Source organism: Mandrillus leucophaeus, unplaced genomic scaffold, assembly GCF_000951045.1.
Source record: "Mandrillus leucophaeus isolate KB7577 unplaced genomic scaffold, Mleu.le_1.0 Scaffold393, whole genome shotgun sequence".
In the NCBI taxonomy this organism is placed as follows: domain Eukaryota; kingdom Metazoa; phylum Chordata; class Mammalia; order Primates; family Cercopithecidae; genus Mandrillus; species Mandrillus leucophaeus.
The window spans coordinates 1,810,147-1,829,726 of NW_012104176.1; positions in this window are offsets into that span (position 1 = coordinate 1,810,147).

Here is a 19,580-nt window from a genome sequence, read left to right on the forward strand (position 1 = left end):
CACAGTAACAATCATCAATAGACTTTGAAAGAAGTGGCATGATTATTGATTATTAGGGACATCTGTTACATATATAGTGATTTGTAGACTGAAGAGCTTCATGGAAGTTGGTCCTTTATGCAATTACTCATAGTTAATAACCATGGTAACTGAAATTTGAACCTCATTGTGAAGGACTGGTATTATTTAACTAAACCATGCTAAGTTTGTGCATATTGGAACTATCAAAGTAAGGATTGCCTGCATATATTTACATATGCATGAGGGATTAAGAGTTATATAGTAGGGAATTAGTTTAAATAGTATGTTATGAAACTATCCCATTTTAATTACATGATTACTGGAATATATTTTAAACTTATGTATAGGACAGTGGTTCTCCAAATGTGGCAATCAGAACAGAAACATTGGCATTATCTGAGAACTCGTTAGAAATGCAAATTTCAGTCCCCGCTTCAGACTGACTAAATCAAATACCATGAGAGTTGTGTTCCATAATAACATCTCCAGGTGATTCTCATACTAAAATCTTGGGACACATTGATATAGAAGATACAAAGTAACATGGTGGAAAGCGAGGATAGGAGTACACTTCTTATTTTAGAGGTAAGAGATATATTTGCAAAATAAGTTCTTTAAGATTCTATGAGTCAGAATTGCCTCTACAAATAGGTAGTATGTGAAAAGGCTCATGCAGGTTTATAGCAACTAAAAATACAAATTGTCAGGAGGCACCAGCATAACCTTCTCAAGTCTATGTTGTTTAGGCCATGGAAAAATCATGGTTAACAGGGAATATTAACGGAAAGGCCATCAAAGTCACCGTTAGTAATTGGCAGAGAAAAATTTTAAGCTGACTTCCTTTTGCCTCAACATTTCATGCTCTTCAACTTCTATCACACTGTTTATTCATGATTTCAGGGAAGCACCACACTATAACCAAGGGCTTATTCATGGCTGGGCGCAGTGGCTCACAGCTGTAATCCTAGCACTTTTGGAGGCTGAGGTGGGCAGATCACTTGAGCCCTGGATTTGAGACCAGCACGGGCAACATGATGAAACCCCATCTCTACAAAATAATATACATAAAAAAGTAGCCTGGTGCGGTGGCTCAAGCCTGTAGTCCCGACTAATCAGCAGGGTGAGGTAGGTAGATCACCTGAGCTTGGGGAGCCCAAGGCTTCAGTGAGCCATGATTGCACCACTGCACTCCAGGCTGGGCAACAGAGTGAGACCTGTCTCAAAAAAAGAAAAAGAAAATAAGAGCTTCTTCATGGGTTTAGATTTATATCTCACCAAAGTGTACATGGTATAATAATAATAATAATACCTATTCCATCTGGTTTTTGGAAGAATTAAAAGAGGTAATGTAAGTAAAGTTCCTAGTCCAGTGAATTATACCTGATAAGAACTCAAGTCTGTTCCTCCAGGCTCACATGAATTCAAATCTCCCATTTCTCATTACTCATTTTATAGTTATCTTATACACACAAATGTATTAACAGTTTAAGACGATAGGGTCGTCTGTTTTGTTCACGGATATAATCCAAGATTCTAAAAGTATGCCAAGTACACAGAGTAGGTTGTTAATTAAAATTTGTTGAATAAATGGCCTCTCCAATGATCATCGCAATCAAAACATTGAGGGGTGGAACACATGATCATCTTCTTACTGCTAGATGTCTCCCAGTATATTTTCTATATTTCTTCTAAAGTAATAGGGGCCTCTCTGCCCTAGTCCATTTTGCTGCTATAACAAAATGCCTAAGACTGGGTAGTTTATATGAAATGGAAGTTTTATTTTCTCCTAATTCTGGTAGCTTGGACGTCCATGATCAAGGCACTGCCAGGTTCAAATGTCAGGTGAGAACTGTATCCCACAGAGGAGTGGAATACTGTGTCTTCATGTGCCAGAAGGAAGCAGGACATGAAAGCCCAACATTGTGTGAAGTCTCATAAGAAACTTAATTATAGTTGTGCAGAAGGAGCTTTCATGACCTGATCACCTCTTAAAGCCCCTACCTTTTCATGCCATTACATTGACCATTAAGTTTCAACACCTGAATCTTGGGAGGGATACACTAAAACTATAGCATTCTCTTTCAGCTACATAAAACCAAGTAATTAAGTTTTGAACACTGAGACATGAATGAAAATGATTTGAATAATATCTGAGCATGCCCTGTGCCTCTGCCTTTCATAGTAGCTGAAACAGGGACTTAGAGAGGTGCCATCTTGGTGCATCTTGGTGCGTGCAGATGTGGACAACCTGATTTTGTGGATGACTTATAAGAGAGAAGGATCCTGGGCACTTGATGGCTTTTCAGAGATGCCATACCTTCGCACTTTTATGTGTGAAAGAAAAAAACCAAGCATATACTTAGTTATGTCAACATGTCATCATCATTCTAATCTTTTAGTTCCCAACACGTTTCCCTCTTTCTTTGAAGGACCAGCTAACCTCTCTGCGCTTTAAGTCCTTGTTCAAAGTCCTTATTCTCCATAAGGACAACCAGACAATTTTCAAAGCATTAGAATAATTATTTGAGAAAGAGAACAGTGTTTGCATGGGATGCGACAATACCTAAGTTTTGTCTCAGTCTGTTTGAGGGGTTGGGATGAACGTGATGAAAGCACTCCTCATAGAGGAAGAGGCCGTCTGTAGTGGAAGATCTCAGCATTATGGAACATGGGATAAAGACGGCATATTCAGAGGAAGATGTAAATCATATTCAAGAATGTATGCAAAGGCTATATGGCTAGAAAGGACCTGGGTGAACATATCAAAAGGTCAGAACTTGGAAGAATCAGTGCAAATTAGGAAGTAGAAAATGAGATAGATCCAGGAAAGTGGTACAGGAATGACACTCTAAAAATTTGATGCCCTATGGTGCTCTCTGCATGGTGCTAAGCCTTGCAGGATTGAAAATTTTTTCTTGCATGCATTTTAAATGCTTTGATTTGTACTTAATGACAGGGAACTTGTATATGCCACTCAGTAAAGATGGATTTGTCCAAGGCCCTGCCAAATCAATGCATATTCACTGAAATCTCTTGTCATTGTTCTGTCAGAGAAAGCTCTGCATCCATTCTGCCACATGGAGATTTGGCTAGTCTGTATCTGTGTTTGTAACCAGCTGGGACTTTTACTGGCTTCATTATGTCATTTATTTTATCAGTAGACAGTTTTCCTCTAGTCTTTGTTTTCCTTGGTGGAAGTTATGTTCCTTTTGTTTGTGTTATAATAGAGAACAAGTCATTCCTTTTTCAACATTAACAATCCCATCAGTCACGCACTTTGACTTATAATTTTGAGTGCCTTTCAGCACTTTTAGGAAGAAGAAAAGATGACATTATTCTGAGCCGCAACATTATGGGAGCAAGAAATTCCCCCAAGAGTTCAGATAATCCAATCCTTTGAGTCCAATTGAATATCGGCTTTTGAAGAGACCATCATTTATAGATAAAATCTTCCTCTTTGTTTTAAATTCACGTGGCATGAAAGAGGATACATTTTCTATGAGCCTCGAGAAAAAGAAAATGGCTCTCTTCAAGTAAAATCATCTCACTTCTTCCTTCTACCAAGATTTAAAACCTGTAAAGATTTAAAACCTGGTAAAGAAACCTGTAAAGTGATGATCTCTGTAAATTACAGTTCTTGCTATATCTGATACTGAAAAGTCTAGGTTGGTGTATTTGTTTTCTCTTTTTGAATAACAAATTATCATGAATTTAGCTTGAAGTAGCTCACATTATTACCTCACCGTTTCCGTGAGTCAAGAGTCCAGGTGTAGGCGAACTGGTTCCTCTTCTTGGTGTCTCACCAGGTTGACATCTAGAGACCACCTAGGGCTATGACCTCATCTGAGGCTCAAGGTCCTCTTTTAAGTTACTGGTTGTTGAAAGTGTTCAGCTAAAGAACGGAGATCCCCAGTTTCTTGCTAGCTTTTACCTGAGGGCTATTCTTATCCACCTAAGAGGCTGCCCACTATTCTCTGCCATGTGATAATCTCTACCATATGGCAGGTTGCTTTTTCAAGGCCAAAAGAAGAGTTTTTACTTCTGTTTCGAGTCCTTCTTAACTCTTTTAAGGACATACCTCACTAGGCTAGGTCCATCCAGCATAATCTCCTGTTTGATTAACTGTCACCTGATTAGAGGCTTTGATTACATCTTATCTTTTTCTTTTTTCTTTTTTAGAAAGGGTCTCACTCTGTCACCCAAGCTGGAGCGCAGTGGCTTGATCTTGGCTCACTGCAACTCCGCCTTCTGGGTTCAAGCAATTTTCCTACCTCAGCCTCCCCAGTAGCTGGAACTACATGCACACACCATCATATCTGGCTAATTTTTGTTTTATTTGGTAGAGATGGGGTGTTACCATGTTGGCCAGGCTGGTCTCGAACTCCTGACCTCAGTGATCTGCCTGCCATGGTCTCCCAAAGTGCTGGGATTACAGGTGTGAGCCACTGTGCCCAGCCCAGCTGTGATTATATCTGCAAAATCTCTTTGCCTTTGCATAGTCCAGGAGTGGTATCCTATTGTATTCACAGATTATACAGGGCACATGGGGGTAAGAATTTTGAGGATCATTTTCGAATTTGGCTTATTGTAGTTGGAGATACATTAACCTATTATGTTAGTGTTTGATACTTATCATCCACTTTCAAGCTTAGTGGCTTGAATCAATAACTGATTATTTATGATACTACAGGGTTGGGGGTGGGGACAATTTGGGCTGAACTCAGACGGACAGTTCTGATCATCTCAGCTGAATTTTCTCATGCAACTGGACTAATCTCTTGAGTTTCTTTGGGGCTTCTTGGCCCCAGGTGGTGTTAATCTCATTTCCGGTGGTGGCTGAAGAGAAAAGGATAACTAGGCCACCTTGCTTCATAATCTAGAAGGCTATCTTAGGTTTCTTGACTAGGTAGCTGCATTCCAAAAGAAGCAAAAGAATTGGAGAGTACATTTCAACTATTGGCTTGTATTATGTTTGTTAACTCCTTTTGGTCAAAGCAAGTCACATGTCTGTGTCAAGATTCAAGTGGAGAAATATACTCTTAATGGTAAGAGCTGAAAATATAGTAGCCACTTTTAAAATATCAAGTCAAACAAGACATGAGGAGGGTCACTGTATAAAACAATATGCTAACATGAATCAAAAATCATATTCAGACTTCACAACACATATACACTAGACTCCTTTAAACCAATAGTGATTTTATAGTCTGTCTGAAACAAAACCCTACATCTTTCAAAGTTAGAACACGCTTTTTGCAACTTAGATTTTCCTGTTTTTATTTCAGGTTTGATCTCTTTCCTGGCTTCTTTTAAAGCGGCTTTTCTCCTTGAAAACGCAACAGTGAAAGATATAAATCACTATTTCTCTGTTACCTCATGAAAGATTTTGTAAGTACATGCACCCTTATGACCCCTTCTCATTTCAGCTTCATTAAAAATTAGTATGTACAATTAGAATATGTAATTTTACTCAATTATATTCAAAAACCAACGAGACTTGGATCTCATCTCTAATGACATTGAAGCCCTCAGCATTCAAAGAAAATTACAAATGACTCAGCAAATTTGATGGTAATGTAGGCAGCTCTCCCTGATCAAAGACTACAGGAAAAAATAGAAACCAACTAAAAGAAAAGAGAAGAGAAGGAAATAAAACTGTTATTTAGCTTCATTTTATTAATAGAGAGAAACCAAAGAAATGGAAATCTCAAGGATATTTTTTTTGGAAGCTGAAGGACAAAGAGAATTTATGATTTAGCCTAAGTAGGAGTCACTATGTCATAGAATTCTAAAATGATACTAATAAATACTTCCAATGAAAATGTGACTATTAGAAAGGGTGGAACAAAAGTGTGAGAAAAGAGGTTGGATAATATCGCTCTAACAAAAATGAATACTTCACCTACATGTGGTTAAGACATTTAAGTATATACCTCATGATCATACTTCGGTTCCAAAGAGCCATGTAAACATAGACATTATCTAGACTCAATTTCTCCTAATACTACCAGCAGAATTACATTCTTAAAAACAAGTCTGTTTGTATAGCCTATGTGTTTTAAGGCAAAAACAAAAGCACATTTTTTTTTTCCTCATTATCCATAAGATAAAGCCCAAACTCCCTAGCCTTTCAAACAATCTGGTCATAACCTAACGAATACGGAACGAACTTGCACAACTATATCTAGTATACCTAACAGGGAATTGGTTCAGGGCCATATCCTGATGAGAACAATCCTAAATGATAATCCTGAATGTTGAGGCCACATATTAGGATGACCTTTAGTTAGACTAAAGCAGAGATTACCCATGCAAACCTGGAATAAATCTGGTTTTTTGCCTATTGTCCTACAGTAATTATTATTTGTGTTCCCTTTCACTGTCACAGATGTTCTTGTTTGGATGGTGAATTAAATGAATCATCCTGAAGCTGCAGTCCTTTCTTCTTAGATTTATGTATCTAATCCATGAGAATATTCAGAGGACATAGAGTAGATTGAATTTGGGACCACAGACAGATCAAGGAATTAGGAGATTCAGATTCTCACTGAAGCCCTGTCCCTAACTTGATGTAGTATGTTTTGGAATTCACTTAACACTTAATTTACCTCAGTTCCATTTCCTGGAAAATAAAACAGGAGAGGAACAACAGTATAATATATGGTTTAAGGTTATAAAATTTTAAAATCAGACTACCGATTCCATAGGTTAGTGGGGAAAAACATAGCATAGAGAAATGAATGGACAGAACATCTCTAGATCTTATTATATTCATTACTTTTTAAATACTTTCCCCTTAGTGAACTTTTTACAAGAGTTGTAGCAAATAAAATGCTGATTGGTTTGGCTATCACATCTTTTCTTTCTAGTAGAGGTGCAAATGAGCAATATAATGGTTACCTGACTGGTAATAGAAGAGAGATAATGAAAACGTAGATGACAAAGCAATCCATAAATGGGAAAGTACGATCCAGAATAATTGGGTTGTAGATGTTATCATCTTCTTCAGCAGAAAGAGGGAAAGGGATGTACAAATACTATTTCAAAAGGACCTTAAAGGTTGGGACCGGTCAGCTGGGTGCAATAGCTCACGTCTATAATCACAGCACTTTGGGAAGCTAAGGTGGGAGGATCATTTGAGTCCAGGAGTTCAAAGCAGTGACCTATGACACTCCAATGCACTTCAGTCTGGGCAACAGCAAGACTATCTCTATTTAAAAAAAAAAAAAAAAGGACAGGTGCAGTGGTTCACACCTGTAATCCCAGCACTTTGGGAGACAGAGGCAGGTGAATCACCTGAGGTTAGGAGTTCGAGACCAGCCTGGCCAACATGGTGAAACCCTGTCTCTACTAAAAATACAAAAAAAGTAGCTGAGCGTGGTGGTGCACACCTGTAATCCCAGCTACCTAAGAGGCTGAAGCAGGAAAATCCCTGGAACTCAGGAGGCAGAGACTGCAGTGAGCTGAGATTGTGCCAGTGCACTCCAGTCTGGGTGACAGAGCGAGACTCTGTCTCAAAAACAAACAAAAAAATAGACCCATGAAAGTTAACTAATGAAGTATTAGTTTTCAGAGGTTAATTATTTGTTCAAAGTCATAGTGATGATAGTGTAGGAAAAACTCATATAGACCTTAGGTCTTCTCTCTACTGCTCTTTTCACTATGCTACATCTCACAGAAATCTTTAAGAGTGTGGGCCTACATCAATTTTTAATGGGAAGAACGATTTTGTAAACTTCCTACCATCATTAGGAATATCTCACAAAATAAATGTCTTTATTCTATATATAATCTCACAGTGGTTTATTTACAATTGTCCATGGGATATAATTTAAATGCTTTAATAAGAAGAACTTTCCATGATAAAGAAAGCCTTTTATTTATTTATTTATTTATTTATTTATTTATTATTTGAGACAGGATTGTGCTCTGTTGTACTGGCTGGAGTGCAATGGAGCAATCACAGCCCACTGCAACCTCAACCTCCTGAGCTCAAGCCATCCTCCTGCCTCAGCCTCCTGCGTAGCTGAGACTATAGGTTCATGCCACCATGCCCAGCAAATTTGGTGTTTTTTCCTATCTTTCAGGTATCTTTTAAAAATCCTTTCCCCTCACCATTCACCATGTTCTCAACATTTATCCTGTAATAAAGCCGTTTTGACAAGTGATCACACCCCAAGTGAATTATGACATTTGAGAACTGTGTGCATGCTCTTGACCCTATTTGTAATGCTTGGTGACTTTCTTCTCATTCTTCAAAACTCAATTTTGATATTAGTGTCTGTCCCTTCTTTATTTTCCCCTTCAATTTATCTCCACATATCACCTTGCTCAGACTTAGAGAGGTTGGACAGTTTTGTTATTTCCTAAAATCCAGCCAGGACTTATTACAATATTCCTATTGACACACATATTACTCAATATTACTAAATTGTTAAAAACATAAATTGTGAAATCAGGACAGTTTTGAGCACTGCCATGTATCTCTGAACATTCTAAAAAATATGTTAGTGTATTAGTCTGTTCTCACGCTGCTAATAAAGACATAGCTAAGACTGGGTAATTTATCAAGAAAAGAGGTTTCTCACAATCATGGCGGAAGGCAAATGAGGAACAAAGTCACGTCTTACATGGCAGCAGGCAAGAGAGCTTGTGCAGGGGAACTCCCATTTATAAAACCATCAGATCTCATGAGACTTATTCACTATCATGAGAACAGCATGAGAAAAACCTGATCCTATGGTTCAATTACCTCCCACTTGGTCCCTTCCATGACATGTGGGGATTATGAGAGCTACAATTCAGGATGAGATTTGGGTGGGGACACAGCCAAACAAGTATCCGTTATTCTTAGTTTTCTCACCTAATTTTTTAAAGTAAAAATTACATCAGTCTCATAAGGTTGTTTTCTGAAAATCGAGTGAAATAATGCATAGGAATTGTTCACCTCAATGCCTACAAATTAATGAAAACTAGCTGCATAAATAATTTTCTTGCTGAAGTGCAACAAAATTTTCGATTATTCTGTTTGGCTTCTCTAGCATTTTTTCACTGTCTCAAGTATGAAGCATTTTAATGACCCATGTCATAGCCTTCTTCTGCTTCATATCTCAAATCTAGAAGAGCGAATCCATAAATGGGTGATTAATTTAAATTTCACATCCAGAGAAGCATGTATGTTTTCTTCATGATCTTCTCTGGAGAGGATATGACTGGCTGTTTAAGACCTAAGCCTATCATCAAGGAGATTGATAAGCACAGACTGGTGGAGATGGAGTTGGTAGAGATGGGAGACTCACATGTCAACCAATTTACTGGCAGAAAAACAATCTTTTCTTAAAACTGCAAAAATTTGACTACTATATCAAAAGAATAGTCTCTTGATTTTTTTCTCCCTAATCAATGACAGACCATTCTTATTTGGCATCCTCTCTTCATTTCTCTCATTTTGTGCTTCCTCTATTCTTTTCCACATGAAATTCTTTCCTCATCTTGTTCAGATTTCTTGAGAGAAGTTGGACCAAAGTCACCCATTGTTTCCAGGTTAATTTAAAATGATATTTCAGAACTATAGACGGCAGGCTATATTTATGCTCCACATCCAAAGACATTTTCTTTATGCTATATCTTAGTCAGAACCTAACCAGGCTACCTCTACCCATAATGAGAGAATCTATAAGAATAAAAAAGAATATATACACTGTTTCCAGCACCACCACCTCTATCCTGGTATTGAGATGAGAAAAAGACAAACTCAGGTCAGGAATTTTGGAAGAGAGAGGCTCTTAGACCTGTGGCAGATATAATGAATACGACTGTAGGGCTTCTATGACAACAACTGAAAGTTGACAAGAGTATGAGCCTATAAAACTCAACAATATAATAAGCTCAACTTGGAATTACTTATACATTTAATATTTTACAATTGATATTTTATTTTATTTTTCTATTTCTTCAAATCCCCAAGAGCCATATTAAAAACTTTAAACAAGTATGAGCTGGTGCGGTCAGCCAATAAGACAACACGTGAAATTGGGTTAAAAACTGAGGTGCTGGGCCTCATTCTGCTGCTATGGCCTTAGGAATATTTATCTCCCTAAGCTTCAGTTTTTTCATCTATATTGTGATATGCTAGCTTAGATAATATTTAATTAAGGTGCATATATTTCTACAAACCAAAATCAATAAATGTATTCTGAAGTATTCATGTCGTTGGATAGAACTTTTTCACATTTAGAACTATGCTGACAGCATCAAGACTAATAGTTCCTATTGTTCTAAAGTCCTCATAAGCAATAAAATTTGTTAATTCTATGAAATCAACTTAACTATTCCCACAGCACTTAAGATAATAAAAAACTGAGTATATTAAGTTCAAATTTCTAATAATCAAACATTTGACCATAAAAGATGATGGTACAGAATTATCTTTCCAGAAACTCATGAGAGGGTGAAAACAAAGATAACACTAAGAGTCTACCTACCATAGACTACCATGGTGGTTAAAATCCCACAAAATGCTTTCTACTGACAGACATCATATTAACACTAATATTAAACAAATCATTGCCAGGATTTCCAACCAGATGGTCAGCAGTCACAAGCTCTTTGCTGAGCAGCTCTTGAAAGGGTGCCAAAGCAGTGGTGTGGTTCTCGTGATCTTTCTGGATATCAGCCATGTTGTGCCCTGTGTGACTTATGTCCCAGGGACAAACACCAGCTGCAAATGGTCAAAGCACAGTCATTAAGCTGCAATACCACATGACCAGAAATTGCTCTTTGAGATGAGGGATGGTGGTAAATGCATATACTTGTCCATATTCCATAATAACAATCTACCTATTTATTTAGATTTAATAAAATGCCTTTCGGATACCATAATGTCTAGTTATACTTTGGCAGAAGTCTAGAGGAATGGGCCTCTTTGTATTCACCCAGGTTTATGAAACTAAATTATTCTATTTGTCCTGTTTGTATTTGGAAAGGTATTTGAACCTTCTTACCTGACTTTTGTGGACATAATATCAGGCTTTTCAGAATCTTAGTGTCTTAGATCATTTAATACTTTTATTCCTTTACTAGAGTCCTTTCAAGTTGACTGTGCTATATACCTCATTGTGAGTCAGATATGGGGAATGTTGATTCCTAATTTTGTAGCTTAAGTGAAAAGTGTTAATGGAATAATTTCTGAAACTTTTTCAGCTCTCTGAGGCACAGTGGGGAATACTATAAGAGTAAGGGCAGGTTATCATATAACTTTTCTACTATTGTTATATGACAGTTGAAATGGCTTTCCTGAGCCTCTGTAACATGAGTTGAGAAACCAGAATGAGTCTACAGTAGCCCTGACATCTATGATTAATGCAAAAAATAACTGGAAGTGATTTCAACTTTGTAAACATGTTGAGACAGCATATCATTTGTCACAAGACTTGAAGATTTCTTAAAGATTCTGAGCTATTGAAGGTAGGAGAGTGACAGAAGGTGAGGATGTGTACATGTATTGTTTTTTATTCATGTAACATTTAAATAAGATTAATCATGTTTATTTCTGACTACAAATGTGATTTTCATTTTAAAAGTATTGAAAATTATAGAATATTATAATACTAAGTAAAAATTATCAATAACTACCAAAACCAATACAAACATTTGAAATTTTAGAATGGAAGCCTCTAGTCCTTTTTCTCTTCCAACACACACACATACACATACTCATTTTTATCTTTAACAAAACTGAGATATCTCCTTAGTGTTTTCAATCTGATTTTATCATTTGGAATCACCTTGAATATTTTCTATTCTATTAAATATTTTTCAGCAATATGAATTCAAATAGGCATAGCTTGTGCTTTCATATGGACAAGCTATAATTTATGTATTCAATCTCCTTTTGGTGAAGTTAGTTTGCTCCCAAATTTTACCACTACAAATGCTGAAATAAGGATCCTAATAAACACTTCTGCAAATGTCTCATTATTTGTATATAAATGCCCCGAAATTAAATTATTAAGTCCAATGCCAAAACTGTTTTTTTAGGGCTTTGAAACAAATATATTGGAATACTATTTGAATATACTTCATATTAGAGCTATAGAAAATATTGCTTCTAAGGGTACAGAACATTATGGACAAGAAAAAAAATAAAATAAAAAGCTGCTCTAGACAGAGTAAATAATTTTCCCAGCAAGCATTGTTAGAATTTGAGATCAGAGTCGTAGTCTAAATGTTAATTCAGTGTCCTATGCCTTTCTCTTTCCCTCTGACAAATAATTTCTTTTTTATTACTATATTTTTAATGACAAATTGGGGAACTCCAGAAGAAACATGCTCCTTGACTCTGTCCCTCCAAGAAGAGTGCAGTGGAAAGGAAGTCAGTACGCTGTAGCTATCTGTGTGCCAGCATGGGACCGAAACAGACCCAGACTCAGCACTCCTCTCATGCTTTCTGAAGACAAAGCTACTGGAGTGAGACCGTCCTTTCGTTCCCCTGAAGCTATGTTATCAGTTTCTGCTCCTGATCCCCTGTGGATGCAGGGGAATAGTTAGCATAAACCCTCCCATCAACAACTCAGTCAGCTGAAGTGCCAAAATTAAGCTTCTTAATTTAGCACTTTGATTTGAAAACCTCCTTCTCTCTCACGTCCAAGTCAGGTATTTATAAAAAGTTTTCACTTATCTGACAGAGTCCAGCCTCTTCCAAATGACTTCCTCCTTCCTCTGGGAAGCACTTATTCAGTAGCTTGCCTCCCGGAGCAATGAAGAAAATCATTCCTATGACAAAGGGCTTCAGGAATTGCCTGAACCGAAGGGACTCCAAATGAGAAGACCTTGATTTCATCAAATGCCACATCTTAAGACAAGAGCTATCCAAGGAAGTCACTAAAACCATAAACACCCATGTTTGTTGAATACTTGTTATGGTATGTCTGGCACTGCCTGGGGGCCTGAAACAAGAGGATTTAATTTGGAAATTCACAAATTCTGCCCACTCACAGCTTCTGTGTAAATCAGAGCCAAGTGAAGTGAAGCTAAAAGAGACATTAGAGATAATCTATTTCAATCTTTCAAAGATAACAGTATATTGAGCTTACAAGTTCTGCATCTTCCATATTGCAGCCTTATGGGAGATATTCAATATAACCATCCATGGCTTAGCCATACCCCAAATGCCCTTTCAATACTAAAGAAAAATGAACCATCTTTACTACATGTATGTTGAATGTTTCAGTTATTCTCGTCTGTGAAAGTCTAGTAGTGTAGTGTATCTAAGGCATTACTCTGTCAGAATGCTTGGTTTAACCATTTCATACCTACACATCAATAAATAGGTATTTATGTATGAAAAGTTGACACTACTGCCACAGTCACTGTCAGCCTTTGGGCACAATCATTTTGTTAAGTTCACAGGGGTTGTCTTAATGAAGAAAAAATTAGATCAAAGTTATCAAATATATGAAAGTGCCTTTTAAAACGATAAAGCACTCTTTCTCTATGAGATTAGTACTTTGAACAAAATTAGAGTTAAAGGACAGCATGTTTAACCATAATTATTTACCTTACCTGTTGCTCGTTTATCAAGTTCATCATATGAGGATCAATGATAATAATGAGCTGTGAAAGTCAAACTTGGCCAACCATAGCAGGATGTGCATTAAAAAGATCAGAACACTTTGACACAGCATGGAGTCAGAGAAAGTGCTTGGAACTGGAAATCAAGATATATGAGTCATCGTTCCATTTGGCCTTGAGCAAGTCACTTCCCTGCGTGAGCCTTTCTTCCTTTGCTCTGTGAAATGAGGGCACTAGAGAAGGTGGTCCCTTATGTGCCACGGTGGGCTAAAGGTCTACTGGTACTTATGATAGGTAAAAGAAAGAAGGCAGTGATCCTGTTCTGACATTTAAGAATGAACAGGAGGCCCAGGAGTTTCCCAGAATGGGAAAGAGAAATTTGATTAAAGACAGGGTGCATTATTGAAGGCAAAGTAACGGTGCTTCTGTCCATTGCTGAGTGACAGGCTCCACGGGTGGCCCTGCTGGCCCTGAGAAGGTACAAACTATATTTGCAGTCAGCATGGAACAGACTGCAGGTCAGAAATGAGCCCCGTTAGCCACACTTGAATGATGGGACAGCAGCTTTGTCAGATGTGTCTGGTGTTCAGTGCTCAGAACAGTGATTGGCATATGCTGGCCATCTTTCCCATCTCTTAATATTCTAGACTCTCAGAAAGAACGTCTGTAGCTTAAGGATTTAGAAGTCACTTGCTGAATGTGCTCAAATTTTGCCAGACAATTTTGTTGTTCAAAGGCAAACTTCTATTACTTGAATGTTAAAACACACTCCTGGTCGTCCCCTGTGCGCCCACCTCTTTGTACTGCTAACCAAAAAAAAACTTAAAACCTCTTTCTCAGGCTCGATCCTGAAATTCTTGCTGACTAATTTTGGTATCCTGGTTTGCATCCTTGGCATTGATAACAAAGAGAAGCTCTATTCTCTTAAGTATAAGTCTGTTCAAAAGGAGCCCCTAATTATCTACTCTTAGTTAGAAATCTCTGTCTTCCTATGTCACCTGAGCAGCACAAATTTATATGGAAAAACATTTTGATGAGAATTTAAAAAGCATATCCTATTCCCAAACCAGCACATACACAAACTTAGGAATGAAGGAAGAGAAAAAAATGAAAAGTTACAATAAAATATGAATGAATGCAACTTCAAACAAGAATACATGAGTGAAAATGCAACTAAGTTTTCAAAGTTATGGAATTGTGGAGATGGCAGGAATTTACAAATCACCTTATCTAAATCCCACAGTTAAGAAACTAGAAATCTGGGGCTCAGGATGATAAAAATGACTTGCTCATCATCAGCTAGCTACTTAGTAGTAAAATCAGAATTCAGAGTTCAGTTCCCCACAGCTTATTTATTCTAGTTTCACTTACAGAACCTTCAAATGGAACCCACGACTTTATTTATGTAATGCTTTTTTAAAAAGTAAGACAATAATACTTTCAGGGAAAATTTATAAAAGTTACTCTTTTGGGTGAAAAATGTTATGTCGTTTTATATTAATTTTAGGTAAGGGGACTTTAAAAACAAAGAGGATGTTCCTAAAAAATATATACTTTTTCCCCACTGGAATTGTATAAAGAGGAGTTCACCTAATTAAAACTTCTCTGGCAGGTATAATAAAAAGCCATCTGCTGCCTAAAACTATGAAGCAGGACCTTGAACATTTTTCTCTCTAGAGAGCTTCAAAAGGGTATAAGAAGCATGGGACAGAGAGTGGCCCAAAGATTGGAAGAGAACAGGGTTTAGAATAATAAGGATAGGCACCACAAAAAGAATTCTGTAACACAGTGATCAAAAATTGGATAAGTGTAACCTGTCTAGTCATCTCATGGATATATTGCAATTTATTCTGCAGATTTGGGAAGAAAATGTGGATGAATCACTACAAATGCATCACTACAGCTGGAAAACCAAGCCTTACACAACAGAGTGCAACGTGAAATCATCACTCACATATATCTCTGATACATGTACATATACACATGGCAAAATGAACGATGCAGGATAATTTTTATTGTCAAAATAATTATATATAGAGAAGGGAAAGACAAGAAAAAGAGGGAAGAAAAGAAAATAGCATTTGAGTAGGATGCTCTGTGGGCCAGGCTATTTTTCTGGAAAATTACATTTAAATGTATCAAGAAGCAGGTGGAGCAAATAGTGCTATTCTCACTTTACAAATAAGGAAGCTGAAATTAAGAGAGGTTAAAATATCTGCTGTGGGTGATAAAATACAGTAAGTGAAAAGAGAGCTCAAACCCACATATATCTGATTTTAAGAGGAAAAAGAGATTCCTATGACCTAGGATAGTTAAGAAAATTTTTATGAAATTTGACTATGGCCTAGTAGAAGAAAGCTTAACAATCATTCTTGAAGAATAAGCATGAGATTAAGTATAAAAAAAGATAGGGAGACAGATAGATAGCTACTTAGCTAGACAGACAGATAACTAGACAGACAGACAGACAGATATAGATAGAAAGAGAAGGAAGGAAGGAAGGAAGGAAGGAAGGACAGACGGACGGACAGACGGACGGACAGACGGATGGACGGACGAACGAACGAACGAAAGAAAGAAAGATTCCTTGGGAAACTAAGCTGCTAGTTAGAATTAAATTTATAATACATACCTCAAGCTTCCACTCAAGTTAGTTTTCTTTTTGGAAAAGTGTTACTCTTGTCTAAGAAAACTGAAGATCAAATAAATTTCAATTTCTAACATCCATGTTAAGAAAATACTGTGCAATGTGGAAGAGGACTAAGTCTAATATGGCTACCATCATCGTCACCTCCTGAAGTTCATGTCTTTGTGTAATGGCTGCCCCTTGTGTGAGGGTGAGACCCTTGACTTATTTCTAACTAGCAGACTGTAACAAAGTTGTTGAGATATCATTCCCAGAATTATGTTACATTATATAGAACTCTGTCTTGCCAGCCAACTAACTAGATCTTGCCCTCCAGCATCCTTGGAGAATCCAGCTGCCATGGTGGATTCTTGAAGAAAATTGAATGTTAGAGAACTTGGACACTCTCTTGGAGGTGAGTTGCTTCCAACCAATAGCCAGCAAAAAAAAAAAAAAAAAAAAAAAAAAAAATGGAAGCTCAAGTCCTACAGCTGCAAAGAAACAAGTTTTGCCACTAACATGAATAAACCTGGAAGAAGCTGCTTCTTCACTCGAGCCTCCAAATGAGAAGGGAACCTGTTTACACTTCGATGATGGCCTGGTGAGACCCTGAAGCAGAGAATCTAGCTAAACCATGCCCAGTCTCCCGATCCACAGAATCTGTGAGATAATAATTCTGTATTGACTTAAGCCACTAAGTGTTTGACAATTTGTTATGCAGCATGATCTTTGATACTGGAAATTCTGAGTTTCGTTATTAAGGAATCTCCTGCCTGATGCTATTTATTGTTTCTAGTTGCAATTCTAACAGTGATGATTCTTAATGGCAATTAATAAATAATAAACAAGTTGGCAATTTGTTCAGCTGTTGCTAGCATGTGGCATTCACTGGAGACAGTTTCCAGGACTAATTCCTCTCAGTAGCATCTCTGGATTATATCCCTCCACCAACCTTGTGTTTCTTCTGCCCTCAAATAGCTCCTGGTACGTGCAACTGTGACCCTTTTATAGCCACCGTTAGGAAATAAACCGTATCAGAGTCCCTGCTTAACCAGGGTTACCATATAATTCATTGTCTAAACTAGAACACTCTTAAGAGTGAAAAGAGCACTATCAAAAATTAAACTGGAAAAACAAGCACAAATCTGGATGTCCCAGGTGAGACAGTGTGTACAGTCATCCTATACTTGATACTCTTAGGTCTGCTTCATTAATAAGAGCTATTTAAAAAAACACACACATACACAAATCCAAAGTTTTAGGATTTGCTCTAAACTGAGAAATTCTAATGACATCACACTTAAAGCTACAGCACAGATTCCCTATGGCTACATTCATAACTCTCTCCTGGAAGGACTGTTTATTGCTAGGCAGTGGATCCTTGGTGCAGAATAAAATGACTGGAATATATTTGGCACCATTTATATATTTTAATTGGATAAATAAATGTATGGCTAAGCTTTCTCCCTATAATGGGCATTGTTGGTGCTCTATACCATGGTGTAATTACTACTAGCCACCAACTACGATGATAGAAATAAAAAGATTTACAATACTACATGCAGATGTGGAGTAATTGGAAATCTCATATGCAGCTGGTGGGAAAACAAAATGGTTTAGATACTTTGGAGAAGAGTTGGGTCATTATTTATCGGCCAAATATACACTTTCCACACTACCCAGCACTGTCAATTCCAGATTTTTACCCAAGAGAATTAAAACATGTGTCTCCACAAATACTGGTGGACAAAAATTCACAGCAGCAATATTTACAATCGTGGTAAACCAGAAACAACTGAAATTGTATCAACTAAAGAAAACATAGGCAAATTGTGATATCATCATATAATAAAATGCTGCTTAGTAATAAAAAGGAACAAACTACTAACAGTTTGGAGACTCTCACAGACTAAATCCTGAGCAAAACAAACCAGACAGAGCAAACTGAATTTATCTAAAGTTCAAGAACTTGAAATTAAAGTACATAGAAACAGGGGTTGCTTCTGTGGTACAGCTAAAAGGAGTTGTCTTGAAAGAGACATGAGGATACATTCTGGAGATATGGAAATGTTTCATATTGTGAAAGGAGTGCTAAATAGGTGTGTTACCTTGTCAAAATTGTACAGTTAATATTTGTGCATTAAAAGGCATGTAAATTTTACTTTTTTTAAAGGACTATAAAAATGAGCAAGATAAAAAATATCTTGTTCTGAATAGAATTAATTTTAAAACCACCTGAGGATTTTGCTCTGTATTAGCAATATTTTAGCATCTTAAATAAGGGAGATGACAGTCCCAAAGTACTACATGTAATTAGAATCCCTTATAGAGTGTTATTCTGGCCACTAGGTTGAAAGGGACATTGACATAAAACATGTCCAGATCAGGAAAATCTGAATGACCAAGAATCTGAAAATCATGTTTTATGTAAAATCGTAAAGGGGAATGGGTTCATTTTATCCAGGAAAAGAGATTAGAAGAACTGCAATAGCTACCTTCTGATATTTGAAAATTTGGAATGTGGAAATGAGGACATATTCTGTGAGGCCTCAGTAGGGTATAGCCAACAAGTAGGATAAATTTTAATGCATATGAAACAGAGTTTTGAAACAGCTGTACTGCAGAGGAACAATCGGCTTGGTGAAGTATCACGCTGTCGCTCAGTAGACTATCAGAGGCTTCCGCCATGTTTTGTCCTCGATGTTTCAGGAAGAATTGCTACATTGGAGGAGGATGGTCTTCTCCATTTCTAAGAGATTATGATTCTGTGTTGTGAAAGCTTGAAATCTAAGATTTCGTGGGTTTTAAATCTTTATAGGACCCGAAGGTGGTATATGATAGGTATTAATCAGTATCCGTAGAATAAAACACTACTGTTTCATTAAAATTTTCACAGCAATGGCTTTCACTACAAATGGAGTATGTGTCTTTAAGATACACCAAACTCTCTAGACCACGCAGCCATACAGTCTCCATACAATTACAGATGTGTGAAATAGCCAAAATAGCTAAAATATCCCCTGAAATAACAATCAGATTCATTGGTTCTTGAGTAATCTTGTACTCACATTTTCCATTTTTGTATGCTGTTATTGTTTTTACAAAACAAAAAAAAAAACTGTTTTAAAAATGTGTTTATCTCAATAGATGAATGGAGATACCATAATTTGTTCAGCTGTGAAAGAGTTTCAGAGGAAGTGTTATATGACCCCTATGAGAAACTATTTTTACAACAGAACTGAGTGGTTTTTTTTTTGTTTTTTTTTTTGAGACGGAGTCTCTCTCTGTCACCCAGGCTGGAGTGCAGTGGCCGGATCTCAGCTCACTGCAAGCTCCGCCTCCCGGGTTCACGCCATTCTCC